This window comes from Misgurnus anguillicaudatus, chromosome 10 (assembly GCF_027580225.2).
Source record: "Misgurnus anguillicaudatus chromosome 10, ASM2758022v2, whole genome shotgun sequence".
In the NCBI taxonomy this organism is placed as follows: Eukaryota; Metazoa; Chordata; class Actinopteri; order Cypriniformes; family Cobitidae; genus Misgurnus; species Misgurnus anguillicaudatus.
Window position 1 is genome coordinate 31,494,825 of NC_073346.2, and position 13,260 is coordinate 31,508,084.

At 36.5% G+C, this 13,260-nt stretch overlaps 1 protein-coding gene across 1 annotated transcript in view; it reads right to left on the reverse strand.

The window, feature by feature from the left end:
- Positions 1 to 13,260, reverse strand: part of rbms3 (RNA binding motif, single stranded interacting protein) — a 291,895-nt gene that overhangs the window by 231,815 nt on the left and 46,820 nt on the right. The gene's annotated exons all lie outside the window — the stretch shown is intronic.

Here is a 13,260-nt window from a genome sequence, read left to right on the forward strand (position 1 = left end):
CACACACACACACACACACAGTCAGGCATACTGTACATGGTTTATAGGGGCAATTCCATAGACAAAATGCAATTTATACTTTACAAACTGTATATTCTTTTCCCCTAACCTACCCCAGTTCCTAACCCAAACCATCACAAAAACCTGTTGGCAGTCTTTAACCTATGAAAAAGTACCATTTAGTATGTTTTTAGGCCGTTCAATGTCCTCGTAAAAAGTGGAGGCTGGTGCTAAAAAAATTTTTTTTTGGGGGGGCGCATACAAACTTAAAATTAAACTTTTACAGTAGTAATGCAGGTCTGTAAATAGCCGTTTATCAGGTGATGAATATCATTACTGCTTAGCTAAAATGTTGAAAATGTTATTGTTGAAGTCAACTAAAATATGAAATAAATTTACCATGAATGTGTAAATCTGAGTATAATGTTGGTTTATTATCAGTTATTAACTAATCATGGTAATCATTTACTCAAAAACACACACACAAACACAAGAGTTTGCGTTAGACTATTTCATTTGAAAATCCCGACATAGTCCGTCATTTCATGTTTTAATGATAATAATTGTTTTCGTTCACCTGTTCATTTCTAATCATGAACTTACAAGACGAGCATTCAAGTTTAAATGTGTTTATTTCTGAAGAGAACAGATGAACAGAGACCGTGAATCACTTTACATGTTTAACATCACATAAAGCGGATTAATAAATTATTTTTTCTCGCCGTGACAGACAGCTGAGGCGATAAAACACAAACTTTGTGCTGAACAGGCAAATATGAACAAATCAAATCACAAAATACTATTGCGATTAAAATAGCAACAGATGTGTAAAAATCTGAATTGAACACTGTGTATCTGAAACCATCTTGTGTAATAAATGCATGAAGGCAAATAAATGCAGACTCTTGTCATAGATTTTGTGTTTTTACCTCAGATAGACAACGCAGTTTTACTTTTGTTCTGGATATTGATCGCAGGCTTTTACATTGCGCTTCGGTTAACATGATCTGACACACACACCACACACACGCATGCATGCAAACAAACAAACACACACACACACACACACACACACACACACACACACACACACACACACACACACATCATCACATCATGCTCAGAAAAGTTGCCTAATCACAGACCAGTACGTTGCAACAAAGTTGACCAAGCCATGGAAAATACCGGATTAACTGGAAAATATTATACCGGAAAAGCATGTAAACTCGACCACGATAATTTCCTTCTGCTCAATCTGGTCCAAGCTCCTTAATCCTTTATTTATTCTTCAACTGAACACCTTGTAAAGGGTGATTTTGTAAACATAAAAATAATATTTTCTTTAATCTCAAGGTATTTCACTTGTTTTCACTGATCAGTACTGTATCTAGAAGTTACATGGCATTCTGCAACATGGTTATGAGACTCTGAAAACTATCCAATCAAATGAGGTCAAAGACATAACAACAATATTGATTCGCTTACAACATAAGTGGGAGGGTTTGGGGCGCACAGTACTGCGCCCCCAGGGCGGGTCCGAAACTAGCCAATTAGAGCTCAGCCTCAGGTCACATGTTTTTACCCTTTTTTCTGACCTACATAGACACTCATGAGGGGTGCGCCCCAGACACACAAACATGACACACACATTACGAACTCAGTTTTGATTTTTTTTAATATGACTAACGCCCCATTCAGACAGCCAGCGACCCAATCTAATTTATTTCAATGGAAACCGGGCGACTTTCGGCGGCACGAGCGAAAGTGACCGTTGCCGACCATATGGGCGTGTCCAGCGACTAGAGTTGTTCCGATTCCGATACCAGTATCGGAAATGCGGCCGATACCACAAAAAATTCTGGCATCGGAATCGGCGAGTACTTGAACTCATGTACCGATCCGATACCATTTTCTTACTAAACCTAGTTATGCCCGTTATAGCTAACGCTGCAAAGCGAAACTCATTTCTTCTTCGCTGCTCTGAATGCAAACACCAGGAAGTTACCTCATGCGTGACGCAACCACTGTTTACTTAGAGCGGCAAAGAAATTAAAGCATGCAGCCGTATGTCCGCTGTTTGTTAGTATTTCAGACTAATAAAACAAAACATCGACATGTCTCAATGGAATCCGCGCCCGCAGATTTTGGCGGAGTACTCAACGGAGTTAATGCCTGTGATTGACAAGCACACATACCCCGCGTTTGAGCGCGTTTGTGAGTGACCAGTACTGTCATTGACAACAAGTACACATACATAGCCTCGCGCGTTTGTGAGCAGCATTGATTAGTACATAAGCCCTGCGTGTGCTGTTTGCTGTGATTGTTTTTTAATGATAAGAGCATGAACCGTTTGATATTTGAGATGAAATAAAACTTACCACTGAGTTTTACCGCAGATCTTACTTGTCTCTGTCGTCTATGTGACGCGACAGTCAGCACAGCACATCCATAATTTCAAATCCGTTTACAAGACGAATGCTCTTGTTATGTTTAATATAAAGATTACATTGCGTTGTAAAAATGATGAAATTATCTTCATACGTGCTTAATTCATAATGAGAACGTTTACACAAGCTTCTTTATTCTGCTGCTATAATATATATTAACAATAATATATGTCATTTTATATAGGCTACAAACTATAATTCTATCTTGACATGCACATTATCTGGTTCATGTTGGTCCAGTTTAATTCAGAGGACTCATTGGTTTGGTGTATTCATTTTAATTGTAAGCCTTTAAAAAGTAATTATTTTAGATGCAATTTTGTAATATTTAATAGCTTAAATTCTCTTATTTCTTCTAAAAACATTTAAAATCATCTCACAGAATTCCACAGATTTTTCAAATTATTCTAAAACTAAAATACCCTTTCAGTGTACAGTGTTAGATTTGTGGCTCGTTTTCTCTTAGGAAAAATAAATATTACTGTCAAATGTCTTTCAGATAATAAAAATACCCTAGTTCACTGTATGTATTTGTTCATGTTTTATACAGGAATAAGTCTGAAGCACACCATAAAACCGTTATATCCATTCATACAGGACTAGTAGTATGTATAGATGTATATTTTACAGATATACACCCAGGTATCGGATCGGTACTCGGTATCGGCCGATACCCTGAGCCCAGGTATCGGAATCGGTATCGGGAAGAGAAAAATGGTATCGGAACATCTCTACCAGCGACGCAAGAAAGTAAAGAAATTTTTAACTTTATGCAAATGTCGAGCGCATTTCGAGAGCGACTACCAATGAGAACGAAGCAGTGGAGTTCACGTCATCCTTCTCTCATCAGTTACTGGCGTGGATGGTACTCATTTGCTTATGACAAGCAGATTTAGAAACGCCTCATTGAAAGAGACGGGCGACAAACAGCGATAACATCGCTGACTGTCTGAATGCGGCTTAGCAGTGAAATAGTATAATTAAACAATTTTATTTTGTATTAATTTGCATTAGATATTTAACTTTTTTGTAACGTTGTAGCTTTCTTCTCTGGCCTCTGGCCAACTTTGGGGGGGGGGGTTTGGGTGGGGCGGCGCAATATTATATTAGGATATTGACCAATTTGAGACTTTCACCTTTATTCAGAAAAGGGCAGATGAAGAATGATTGGAGGTTTTTTGGAAGTGGAAGTTTTAGTCAAAATATCTTGCATGCACTTAAGAGGTTTTTGCAGTGAAAGACAGTCAAATTTGTCAAATACCAATGGAATAACTAAAGTGACATTTGTGACCCAGGATCACAAAACCGGCCATTGGGTTAAATTTTCTGAAATGTATTTATTTATCTGATGCTTTTATCCAAAGCGACTTACAATTGCTATAAATGTCAGAGGTCACACGCCTCTGGAGCAACTAGGGGTTAAGTGTCTTGCGTAGGGACACAATGGTGTGTCACAGTGGATTCGAATCCGGGTTTCTCACACAAAAGGCGATTGTCTTATCCACTGCGCTATCACCACCCTTTTTTGTAATTTATACTTTTGTAATTTATACTTATAAATTACATGAAAGCAGTGCATTGATATATGGTTTATTTGTATAGGACAATATCTAGGATGAGATACAACAATAAAAAAATCTGGAATCTGATAGTGAAAAAAATAAGTCTTTAGCAACACAAATTACTAATGATAAATAAAAAATAATATACGGTACAAAACATATTAATAAACAACGTATTTTTGGCTGTTGCTACAAATACCCATACTCATGACTGGTTTTCTGGTCCAGGGTCACATCTGTGAAAATAAGACTAGTTTTCGGAGCACTTATGCACTGTTGCTCTTTTGTTGATTTGACTATATGTTAGGCTTTTGAAGTTTATAGAGCAGACACCCATAACATTTCTCACCTTCCCAAAAATCCCATTCCATTATAATGGATGGAGCCTGTCACCAATAAACATGACTGCAAACACGAATTACTTCTTTGGGAAACGATTTGGCAAACCTGAATGCTACTGTAGTCATTTTTTTCCGGTCTCTGTCCCAAAGACACAGCACACAGACTTTAAGCCTTTAAGGCACGTTCCACAAATAAGAAACATTTTTTAGTCTCATAACTACTAAAGCTCTCATTACCGCAAGCTTTTCCCTTATTGCAAACAAATCTGGTTTCAATCATTTTGACACCTAAAAGTATTATTTACCCTTTCTACCATGTCGCTGTTAAGACATATGAATAATCTCTTTCCATCTTAATCCTTAATCATGTTGTGTTGACTGTATTCAACCAGAACAATCTATCAATCTTTACTCTTTAAAGTAACTGTACAGAAAAATCGAATAAACATTATTTTTATTTTATGTGAAATATGTTTATCATTAGCTACAAACCAATGTTTTGGCTCAGCATAAATGAATAGAGGATGTAAAGCATTTCCCTTCTTAAGTTTAGAGATCTAAAGCCTAAATACCATGATCATTCTCTAACCATCTCACAGACAGAAAGGTTTGAAACACATTCATTTTCTTTAACCACAGCTGGTGTTGTGGAATTACAATAACCGCTCTATAATATAAAATAAAAACCCAGGCAGACTGGTACACTTGGAGTTCACTTTTCCAAACAAGTGCTAGGATCTCCAGCCCACTCGGAGGAGAGCTGGGTACTTCAGCAGGGGGAGAATAACACTCCTGCAGACTGAGTGCAATGAACCAATATGAAAAACGTCCAAATAAAGCCACAGGTCAGAGGAAAGTGGAGCCCATTAAACGGGAGGCTGCGAGGCTGGCGGAGGAGGAGGGCGCGGACGAAAAGGTCACAGTCGCCCTGTGTTGCAGCTCTTGTCGGTCTACTGTATCTTAAAGACCTGCACCACCCACCAGAAGACTGTAATACGATTCAAAATGACAGAGACGCCTTATAATAATCTTAAACAAGGGACGAATTGAGAGGGGGGTGGGTGGATGATGGGGATAAAGATGGAAAGAGAAAAAATGGAGGGGGATCAATAATGAACGGCTCTGTAACAAGAACATAATCAGAATGGCAGGCCGATGTATTACTCTGGATTAATACAGGCATTGCTGCGGTCGATTTAATTTGCTGGGAAAAACAAAAAATAAATAAAACATGAAAAAACAAATAGAGCGCTCATTCACATTCATTAGAGGCTGTCGCACGGGGCAGAAAGGAATATTGCCGCTCCAGTACCAATACCCGCGAGTTCACGCTTTTCTGTAGTACTTTGGACGCTAATTTTATGTGACACCGCCAATTAGGTATCAAATCAAAATTGAAGTAATGCACTTAAACCTTCATTTGTTTCAAGAATAACATTATGAATATAGTGTTGTTTCTCTATGTTTAACAATAATACCTGGTACCTCAGTGGCAGTCAGACAGCTGCTGCAGGACCTCACGATTCATCAGATTTTGACATCTTTGCTTAAAAGTAGTAACCCATCCATGCAAAATCTTTGTGATGATAGCAATATTCGATTACTTAGAATGATATCTACTGATACTGATAGATACAATTTTGAAAAAAAAAAATCACACAGCATGATATCTGATGCAAAAAAATTATTTACTTTAAACTCTGTGTATGTTTTGATAATCATTCTGAATCTGATCTCTGAAAAAAATCCTTCACAAAAATGCAATTATTTCAGCTTTTTGGAAAAAAAGAGTAATGCCCATATTTAAGAGTTTATAAGCAGAGATAAAAATATAGATAAGATGTAACGTTTTCCCCATTTTGTTTGTTTGTTTGTTTATTGTTTGTTTGAAAGAAGAGGGTCTGTTCTTTTATTTGATATATTTGTATGTTTATATATTTTTAGAAGAAAATTTTCATGGAAGGCATTTTGTGAAACTTTTGTAAAAATCACAAATGCTGGCGGGCAACTTCTCAAAAAATGGCTGGTGGGGAATGAGTTAAAAGCAGTGGCAGCCGGTGACTTCTTTATCGAGGGCACACAATTCGAAGTTCGTCAAAATACGTATTTCATGTGGATGTTGCTTGTCATGTCAAAATATGTGTTTGGCCTGTCATGTCAACGTATGTGCATCACGCGTCATGTCAAAATATGTGCATTATGATAAAAGAGATGTTCATGCTTGCCACATACTCGTTTAATCTCATGTGTAATTAGAGTTTAGTGTTAAGTTAGTGTCTTGTAAGTATTTTGTGAACGGAGCGTGTCTTTTATAATAAATATCATCATCTTTTATCACCCTTCCGTTGCGTATGCAGCAGGCACATATTTTGACCAGCCCAGTTTCACGAAATTTCAATGTATAGTGACGTCATTTTTTATTCTTTTTTCGTGATATTATCATGAATTCCTGCGTTTTTGTGATCGTATAGACGGTTTCATTGGAAGCACGTGATACACGTCTGGATCCAAACCTTACTTCCGGTTTCATTTTTTTTAATGCTCTGACTAGTTGCTAAACTGATCTCTTGAACAAATGCCTCGTCGAAAATAACAAATGTTTTGGTTTTCCATGTAATCTATGTGTTGTTTTTTTGTTGTTAAACTAAGTTTAAAGAACTTTGTTGTTATTTATTCTTAGCAGAGTTTACCGGAAGCTACGTGCAGCCGCTTGTTTATGTTGTTACTGCTGAAACGGTCTATAACAAATTCCTGTTTTCGTGTGATTATCACGTATTGGTTACTCAACTATTTTGTCCTATTTTCTTACCATTGTCGCTTCGGTTTAGGGTTAGATTTACATAAAATGACATCCCTACCCAAACCCAACTCTAACCCTAACGCCAGGCGACATATAAAAAAGTAAATCAGAAAAAAATAGTTTAAACCAATATATATCTAACCCTAAACCGAAGCAACAATGGTTAAAAATAGGAAAAAGCAGTTGAGTGGCCAATGCGTGATAGTCACACGAAAGCAGGAATTTGTTGTACGATCACGAAAATACGCGGAAATTCATAATCACAAAAAAAAATTACGTGACTATACCACGAAACCTCGTGAGGTAGATTTTGACATGATGCATGATGCACATAGGTTCACATTACACACCGAACACATACTTTGAATCCGCGCCCCTCGGAAGAGAAGTTTCTGGCCACTAGGGCTTAAAAGTAGTAAATTCGGGGCATAGCAACAGGGTCCGAAACAGTAAATAATGGTTTAATTTTAACTCTTATTTGCCCAAACAACATAATTTAGAGATTTTCATGAACATCTGAAGGAAAAATTATAACCCAGTATCAGAATTAGAGCTGCAACATTTGCAACTTGTCTGGTTTTGTTTTCACCGTTTCACGGACCACTGGGGATTTAAGTGATCATTAGTATTTGTTATGTTTAGACGAGATGAAACTCACGCCCCGCCACCTCCCAACCACATTACTCACCTAAAAGCCGAACAATTTAATCAGTATGATGATAATAACAAATTCAAGAAGACCGGAGGAAACGGTCTGCGAAAGCTCAGAATTACGTGCACGTGTGGCTGCTCTGTCAGATTTTTTAAATAGGTGCCGTCCCTCTTGTCGCCCCTCCTCTCGGAGCTCAGCGCCTGGATCACTTCATAATCCACACCATATTATGAGTCTGGTGCTAATTGAAAGATGAATGGGTTTATTTGGGTTAAATCCATCACCGTGACATAAACTCAGAGGGGGGTGTGAGTGCACAGGGAGGCTGAAGATGTTTGACTCGAGCCTTTGTATTACAAACTGGAGAGTTTCACGCCGGCTGGTTTAGAGAAATTGTCAGAGATGAACACACACAACGTCAGATTGCATACATGCACACACAGGCGTGTGATTGCATACATGCAAACCGAGACACAAGGCATGCCCGCATAGGCACAAACACACACAAGCAAACATAAATGGCAACAATAAAAATTTTGACATAATATAGCTGCTACCCAGTCTCACAAAATTATGTACCTATAGTCATGTAATTTTTCGATTCTTTTTCGTGATACTGTCACGAATATCCACGTTTTTTCGTGATCGTATCACGAATTTCTGTTTATGTGTCATTGTCACGTATTGGTTTCTCAACTGCTTTTTCCTATTTACATCCATTTTCGCTTAGGTTTAGGGTTAGGTTTGGTGTTTGCATTAGGATGTCACTTTAAGTATTGGTTTATACTATTTTTTTCTGATTAATTTTTTTATATTTTCAAAATTTTATTACCTGGCATTAGGGTTAGAGTTGGGTTTGGGTAAGGATGTCATTTTATGTAAGTCTAACCCTAAACCGAAGCGACAATGGTAAGAAAATAGGACAAAACAGTTGAGTAACCAATACGTAACACACATTAACAGAAATTTGTGATACGATCACCAAAAAAATTCTGAAATTCGTGACAGTTTCACGAAAAACAGAATTACGTGACTAGGTACGTATTTCGTGTAAGACATGTTATTCCACAGTGACTTTAATAAATAAAAACCAAAATGGTGAATTGTATGAATCTGTATTATTACAACTGGTGCTCTTTGTGTTTACAATGACACGCAAATGAAGCTTTAAAGCTTACAAATTATTATTCATGTTAGGTGAAACAGATCAACCAATTCATTTTATAGATCAAAGTCTAAAGAATAATTCTTCAATGCACGGATAATAAACTCATGAACATGCATGGGCAGAGGTTACAAATCTTTATAAATTATTTGAATTTCAGTCCTTTCATCACACAAAGCTGTCATTTAGCTTCAGGAGATGTATAAGTCATATGAAAAATTTTAATGATTCCTCTTTGTGTCCTTTATGACGCCTGAAAGCTTCAGACCTCATTTACTGTAACTGGAAAAAAGCAAAAATCTAATTATTAAAAATCTTCTGTTTGCTTTCTACATAATAAAGTTAAACATGCTGACCTGAGGCTGAGGAAATGATGACATAATTTCACTTTCAATATAATGTTATAAGTACGTAAGATCAAAAGATCAACACAACCAAGGCTTATTTTCATTCGATGCCTTCACTGAAGCTCATTTTGCACTTAAGCTGATCAGGAGAAGATTGTTTTTTGACTCTTAAATATGCTGACATGAACCATATTTCACTTCAGGGTACAAGACTGCCAAGGAGGGTTAATAGTGTCTGAGCGCTGACTGCAGGGCTGGACGTGACACTCAGACACGGTTCACATTTTCCACTTCATACACTGTCTCTTTTAGCAAATGCAAAGCGCAGGGTCCGCCTCACCACCGGTTTGTGTGACCAATCAGAGTTTAAAGACCTGTCTTTGTGGAGGGTTTGGAAAACCAAAAGGATTTAAAAACTGGATTCAAGAGCCATCGTCAGAAATCAGTCCTTCAGTTTAACAGCTGAACTTTTGAACTTTACAGCCGAGTACATTGCTTGGACCTCTGCGCTGACAGGAGAATTGAACTGGCGCTTTCTCACGCTTTTAAAGGCACAGATGGAGTTTTTCTATGTTGGCCACGTGACCCGTCCTACCTCATAAATTCACATGCACAGCATCTGGCTCCACTCTTGCCAAACACTGAAACCACAGGTGCATTTTTCAGAGAAAAGTGAAATATATTCACATCTGATGGTCCATATTTTCAGACGCACCAAACCCAGAATTGATTTCAATAGATGAGTCACCTCCAGCAATAAAAGTAATACAAAAAACTAAGCTTAATAATATTTAGTAAAATTCATACTGCTTTAACTCTATTAAACCGGATGTGTTGTGGCCAAAACGTTCTACCTGCATTTTACCATTTATTTCTCAACCATTTGCTATGGAAAAAAAATCTAATTTAAATTTTAAGACACATTGCACTTTTCAGATGGATCCTTCACAGCCTTGGCTATCCCAAGATTTAATACGTGCCTGTAACATCTAGATATTTTAAAATAAACATTCAGAACAGTATTTTTTTTTCAAATTTAAGTTCCTTGTCACTGTTTTTTTATTATAAATTATGTTTTAATGATTTGAATTAATATTATTATTGCAATACTGTGCATGTTGCGTTTAACTTTTGTATATTTCTAATAGAGCTGCCTAATGCTGCGTTCACACCAGCCACTGTAGAGGCGTCAAGCACGAGTGATTTCAATGTTAAGTCAATGTGAAGACACACTGACGCGCGTCTGGAGGTCTCGCGGCACGAATGAGGCGTTTAGCGCTGTGGTTTAGACGTTACCCACAGTAACAATTATTTGCGACTAATCGTTTGCAGAATAAAAGTTTTTGTTTACATATTAAATGTGTGTTTAATGTGTATAATAATATGTATATATAAATGAACACCCATGTATATATTTAAGAAAAATTTGCATGTGTATATACATTTTTATATTTAAATATAATGTATATATAATTTTTGTATTATGTATAAATATAAATATTTATTATATCAATATATTTTTCCTTAAAATTATACATGCATGTGTGTGTATTTATATATACATAATATATGTTGATGTGCATAATAATTATGAACAAAAACTTTTATTCTGCAAACGAATAGTCATGACTAATAATTAGGCAGCCCTAATTTCTAAGGTTGTTAAATTTGATATACTGTTGGGTAGTTTAATCAACGCATCATACTCTCTAAAATAAAAAATAAGAAATCTGGTTCCATATTTATTAAAAAAAAACGATTTGAAACTTTTTTTGTGTGTGTGTGTCCGCTGACAGCCGTGGTGGGCGGGAAGGGAACCATAGGTGAAGTCTGTGTCCTTTGAATGATCCAGCCTTCGAAATGGGATGCACACACTTAAAACCCACAGTAATGAACAATAATTATAATTTTATTGAAAGCCATTTGTTTTCAGAAAAAAAATTATACCTTGCTGCACTTGATGATAGCACATTGTGTTAAAACTCTCATTTCAATTGTGTTACCTAATACCATTATTAATCAAAATATATTATTTTGTGTTCAACAGAAAAAAAACCATACAGTCTTCGAAAAACATAAGGGTAAGAAAATGATGACAATTATTTCACCCAAAAATAAAAATTTAAATGTTTTTGTACTTTTTAAGCTTGAAAGCCCCTAACCACCATAGGCTTTCATTATATGGAAAAATATTGCGAACAAGGTTGTTAAAAGCCTGTTGTCAAGTCCTAAACCTATACTTTAAACATAGGATGCTTCAGAAGGGTTGCAGATGTTAAGACAGCCCCATCAACCCACCCACATCCTCTTAACGAAAACAAAAAAGAACATTGATTCTTCTTCCCAACCCAAGCAATCAGGCTATCAAAGTAAAGCCATGCACACACCATTGTATTTAGGCACACAGGAGTGGAGAAACATGCAAAAGAATGAACTTCACAATTATATCTATTGTCTAAAGATTTGAAAAGTATGTACATCTGCAATTTTTCTCAATTAGATGTTAAAGACACTTTCTTTTCTAAAGCAGAGACCATCCAAGAGTTAACAAATCACCGGGGAATTTATTTATTTATTTATTTATTGGTCTTGCTTTTTCGTTCTGGCATTTTTCAGTTTAATACAGCTTTGGCATTCGAAATAATAGCGCTGTCAAAAACATAAAGGGAGTTTACTTAATGTTTAGCGTCCTTTAAAGAATGCCTGGGGCTTTTTCATCAGCGCATTCGCCCACTTTCGGATTGACAACGAACACAAACAAGAGTATATTATCTTTGTGAAGTCCTTGAGCTGGAGAAGTTAAACATTTAAGTCCTTGATCGAAGAAGAGAGACAAACTCCGTTCTACATGCATTTATATTTGCATTCTTTGTAGACTCGTTGTGTACCAATGTTCAAATATTGTGTAACAAGCAATTACCAGACAAAATAGCAAAGGAATTCTTGAGTACTGTCCATAAAAACTCTTTAGAAATGAAGGGTGCGTTGCAACAGATAGGTCTTAAGGAATTTGAGTTAAAAAAAGTGACCATTTAACCCCAGAACTTTTCTTTTTACATCCTATTGAGTTTAACAAGCAAACGAGACATAGACGGTTTAAGTCTTATACAGTAAAAAATTACTTATTTTTACGTTAAATAATACAGAATTAAAAAACATGCTTACTAAGTAAATGCATGCATGCTACCTATAAAGTAGTGGATCCAACTCTATCTCACAAAAATTTTTACATATTTTACGAGTTGGCTAATTCATACAACCGCATTCGTAAGTTTTCTTACGATTTGCCTTGACCCCTGTGACGTTGGGGTTAGGTTTCGTTGTTGTTGTTTTTTCATGAGAATCATACGATTTTGCATGATTAAAGAATGAAAATAATGTCATTAATGACTCACCCTCATGTTGTTCCAAACTCGTAAGACCTCCGTTCATCTTCGGAACACAGTTTAAGATGTTTTATATTTAGTCTGAGAGCTTGTTGACCCTTCATTTAAAATCTACGTACGGTATACTGTCCATGTCCAGAAGGGTAATAAAAACATCATCAAAGTAGTCCATGTGACATTGAGGACATTTTTGACAAGAAAAATAACAAATATACACTTTTTAAGCACAACTTCTCGCCTAGATCTGGTCGTGATGCGCCAGGTGACCCCACGCAATACGTCAAGAGGTCACAGAGGACGAACGCGAAACTCCGCCCCAGTGTTTACAAGTGTGTTGAAAGAGGACCGTTCCTACGTTGTTGTATGTCAATTGATACTAATTATTGTCTTTGTGTCAGTTTATTGTTTAAAATGGTCCGCAAATGTGTGTTTTATATATGTAACACGTGACCTCCCTACGTCACAACGCATTTATGTTAGGTCGCGCTGGACCGGACCTAGACGAAAAGTTGTGGTTTAAAAGAGCATATTTTTTATTTTTCTAGTCAAAAATGACAATC